Consider the following 4766-nt stretch of genomic DNA (forward strand, 5'->3'; position numbering starts at 1 on the left):
CGGAAAAAATGAAAGAAAAACCTCCACGGGTTCTCCGTTCGGTACCGTCGACGTTCGTAAATGTTTACCGAGCAAAACTTTGGCATCTCCACAAGCGGCGGATCCATCTGGTCCGGTTTGGTCGAACATAACGACCGGTTAGGGGTGGTTGCCCTTCGGTGAAAAATTACCCGAAAGGTAATCAAATATTTGTCCCAGAAGTTCGATTCAAATGAATTAAATTGAAGTCAGTTCTAATCTACCTAAGCAGCTCTTGCGAGGAGGCAACACGTCAGAGAAAAAAATAAGTAAATCTCTGGCGGATAAAAATTTTGCAGATTTCAAATTTATGATTTAACAAATATTTGCTATGTCCAGCTGAACATCTGTTAGAAGAGTATTTAGTTTTGTTTCAAATATCTGCTCATGTTGAACGAACAAGTTCGAGAGATAAAAGGAATAATTCCAATATTTTTATCTTGTTAAATCCATATTTTCGCATGGTTAATGCTAAAGCAAATCTTTTGATATGTATAAGTTAGGCAATCAATTTCTATGTTTGTGGGGAGATTTAAAACATATCAATTTTAAGTTAGACACATCCCAGTTATGGATGTCTAAAAAATTAAAAAAAATATCGCAGTAAAAATCAGTGGAAATAAGTGTGTGTAGAAATGAGTGTGATCCGAAAAAGTTTATGAAGATATATACCGGAAATGGCCCTGAAGAATCAGTTTGAAGTTTGAAATTCCTTGGTTCTTGTTTTCCAACAGTTTATATCTGTCTAAGGGTGGCATCAGTACTTGTACATAGATAGAAATGAATATTATGGGTAATATTTGCAAAATAGTATACAGTGAACTACTACGAAAGCAGAATGGTATAACATCGTCTATAGATTTCTTTAAACTTTTCTTTGTGCAAAATCCAAAACACATGCAAAGAGCCAAAAATAGTTGAATATAGAAGAAATATCACATTTCAGAAATGAAACTAGATTGTTCTGAGAAGAAATCAAGTGGTATGACTCAATAAGGTATTGCCAAAGATAATAGGTTAAACTTTTACAGCAAGTTAAAAATAACATTTCATAATGCAGGCAATTGAAGTCCAAGCGCACCGGCACTCGGTAAATACGGGAAATATTGTAACGTTGCCAGCAAGCCTTCCTGTTAGGATGTGAACCAAATTTTAACAACTACTCTCAGGAAAGCGGCATTCAGATTCGTTACAAACAACAACGTGCTAAGTCGACAACATGGATCAACTGCTTTATTCTTTTTACTGCTTCCCTCTCTTTCCCTGTCGATTGAAAATGGGATTAGTGGTGTAAAATTCCGACCTATGTCAATCGACGAATTAGTTTCAGGGTTGTAGGAAAGCTGCCGGGAAAGTGGCACCCGGCAACCATGCAAAGATGCAATGCATTCACTAAATTATGCATCGGCAGATTTGCTGGCATCAACGGGGAGGCCATACGGGGAGGAATTTATTTATGAATGTTCCGGTTCAATCCGCCCCCTTCCCACCGCCGCAAGCTACCCATGAGAGCAAGGAAGGAATGGCACAGCTGGCCGGTCAGTACATACCATGATGAGCGGAGCCAGTGTCCAGGTCCGGGTTCGGTATCTGGTTGCGGTGTACGTATCTGCAATGAAATGAAAAATAATGCCCGGTTTAGCATCGACTGCAGCAATGTATTGGTTGATTATCTCCGGTAGAAACTTGAACCAGTTGGGCGTCGGAAGCTGGCGTAGGCGGCCGGCCGATCTTTGCGGCAACTGAACCGGAATTTGACGTCGGATTAGACCGCTGCTAATGGGCCGGCTCGATCGAGATCGGAGGACCCGGGCATCCGGTGGAGGTTTGGCACGAGAGCCAAGAGCCGGATAGGCTTCTGGCAGGTCCATGGCAGGTCAGGCGTTAAGTCCCGTGCAAGCACTGCACCGGGTCCGTATATTCAAGTGGCACACTAAATCCTGCGATTAATTTTTAGCACATACACCCTGCTGCACAGCTCCGATGGCAATGGGGAGATTATCCTGTTTCACTCGCCATCAAAAGGCAACTAATCGTGCTGCTTAGTATGCACTGTGATTGAGCCTAATGGATAAAGGAGAAGGATAAAGTTTGTCCAAGGGACGGGTGGGTTAGAACCAGCGGGAGCGTTTGGGGTTGGTTCTAATAGTTGGACGCGTTTCAATCGCTCATTCCCGGCGAGGCACAATATTTGCCAAATACCTATAATGTACGCTCATTTATATGCAAGGGATAGTAATGAGCTTTGTTTTGCTACATCGCATTTTCCCACCTTCTCCCTCTCTTCTTGCACATGCAACTAACGACCGCTTGATAATGTGAATCAATCCATCCGAAACTCAAAATTGCTACCACTAATCACCGGCCGTTTTTCAACGTGCCTCAACTTCGCACCCGCCCTCGTCAGCCCGTGATTTTGTCGGCCTGCCCCAAAAGCCGCCGCCATCCAGCTTTGCGTATTTGTTTTTTTTTTGTGAAACGTGGAAAATTGTCACAATAATTAGATTTGCGGTGCAATAAACAGTGTGATGCAATTAATCTCCAGCGCAAACAGACGCGCCTGGCGTAGGTTTCAATTAACACAATTATTGTTCACCCGGCGAGTTTCGGGGGCCAGAACAAGCTGGCCTAAATTGCAACACATGGAAGAATCGGATGCACTGCAGCGAAATGGACGCTCGATGTTTGCCTTTTTAATTGCTGTAAGCCCGTCCCGCACCGGAAAGCCCGGACGCGTGCTGCGTTTGTAAACATAGTTTTAATCGTATCTCTCGCATTCGCAGGGGATTTGACGCGTGACATAAACATCTAAATATGGGTATCATCCGATCTACATTTTATGCTCCATCGATGCCGACAGATAAAACCATGGTTTGTAATTAAAATATTTTCAAAGGATGTACTTACTTCAATGAAATGTTTAATCAACTCAATGTAAGTTCACCAATTACTTATGATTAAATGATTTATTTAGTTTTATATGTGAATAATATAAAGTAACTATCAACAAGTTAAATATATCTTCGTATAGTTACAATTCGGATTAATAAGCAACAGATTGACAGCCAACCCTGCCATTTATGAGTGATGACAGCTCTATCGGTTTGATTGCATGCTTCAAATTGTTTTGATAATTTGTTTTTTATCATATTTATTACTAGCTTGACTCCCCGGCGTTGCTCGGTGAAGAAGATGTTGAGAAAAGAGTTATGGTTTTACTCTTTACCTGAAAGCTCGATTTAATGTAATAGTAACAATAACGGCATATTTCAAATGTTTGATATTTCATCAATTTCCCCGTAATGTATAAACCTTAGGGTATCTATGTTGGGTACACCTTCACATTTGTTTACATGCTTGTTTTGTTTGTGTTAGAAAAACTGAGTTTAAATTGTAAAATTTGGATGGTTTTATCGAAAAATAGTGATCAAACAAGCCTTCAATAACATCTGCAGTGCTTAAACTATGTGTGTGAATAGTTTCAGCTGTGACAGTTCAACATTTTTCGAGTTTTTAGTGTACATAGAACTCCATACATAAAAAAGCTAAAATATGTAGTAGATTTGTATAAGGTAAGTATCATAATTGGATCTGGTTCTTTAGTCCGCGAATAGGGAGAAAAGAGCACGCAAATTTACATAACAAAAGGCGTAAAAAATAGTAAAAACTTTAATCGTCCGGACGACAATTTAATTTATGATCGATCATTTTTTTCGTCATGAAAATTCTCTTTTAGTCAAAGACAAATGCAAAAAGCTCCCCTTAAAGAATGTTGGCTAGAGCTAAAAAGCTCCGAAAATTTTGCCTCCTGTGAGGATTGAACTCACGACCGCTGGTTTACAAGACCAGCGCTCTGCCACTGAGCTAAAGAGGCGCTGATGATTAAAGTCGGTTGCTAACCGTATAAAAGCTGATTCATTCAGCACGCGCCGAATGCGTTTGAAATATTAACGTCATTTACATACACCATGAGCACTAACATGCAACCGCCTGGGAATTAATGCCATCTGATTGATTTAGGATTACACTTGAAGTGAATTATACATAACATTGTACATAGCATTCGTTGCACTAATGGTACTTCCCGGCTGATCGATGACGATCCATCACGGCATCCTCTCGGATCGACACACTCGCAGGGTGTGCTACTCCTCTATTGAATAATTGCCATCGGTTCTACCACTCAACCCGCCCGTGACGCGCATTAAGCCGTAACCACCAATTCATCCCATACATACATACAGTCGAGTTTCCACAGAACCCACCTTACACCACACGGCCATTAATAATGATGTCGATTGACGTGAACACGGGGTGGCCCCCGCGTGCCGGGCAACAGCCCTCGGAGAGCCGCCGAGTACAAAGGTTTCGTTTAACCGGCGGTTGTGCGGTGTTGATGGAGCCGATACGACTCCAAATGATGAAGTGCCATCAATCCAGCGTCCGCCATCTGCGCCCCTCAAGCGTTCCACCGGCAGCACGCCCTGTATGTGAAGATCGAAATGGGGATTTTGCACACTGCAGACAATTAGGTTTGCGGTTGCACTTGATTACTAACGCCGAACGAGGGCTCGGTTGGAGAGCGTGAGTTGGTTGGACCACGGTTCTGGCAGGAACAATAAGATTCCACAGACTCTGCCCAGCCTCAGGTCCTGGTGGTTTGACCGACATTTTGCTTTGACAGCGTGATGGTATGTGGAGGTGTGCGCCGGGACATTTTCCCACCTCCAAAGCAAATGTAATCTAAA

At 42.2% G+C, this 4766-nt stretch overlaps 1 non-coding gene across 1 annotated transcript; it reads right to left on the reverse strand.

Moving 5' to 3' along the window:
* Positions 1–3820: 3820 nt before the first annotated feature.
* On the reverse strand, positions 3821–3892 carry Trnat-ugu (transfer RNA threonine (anticodon UGU)). Its single transcript has one exon. It is a non-coding gene; the product is annotated as a tRNA-Thr (tRNA).
* Between the last annotated feature and the right edge of the window lie 874 nt (positions 3893–4766).

This window comes from Anopheles ziemanni, chromosome 3 (assembly GCF_943734765.1).
Source record: "Anopheles ziemanni chromosome 3, idAnoZiCoDA_A2_x.2, whole genome shotgun sequence".
NCBI lineage: Eukaryota > Metazoa > Arthropoda > Insecta > Diptera > Culicidae > Anopheles > Anopheles ziemanni.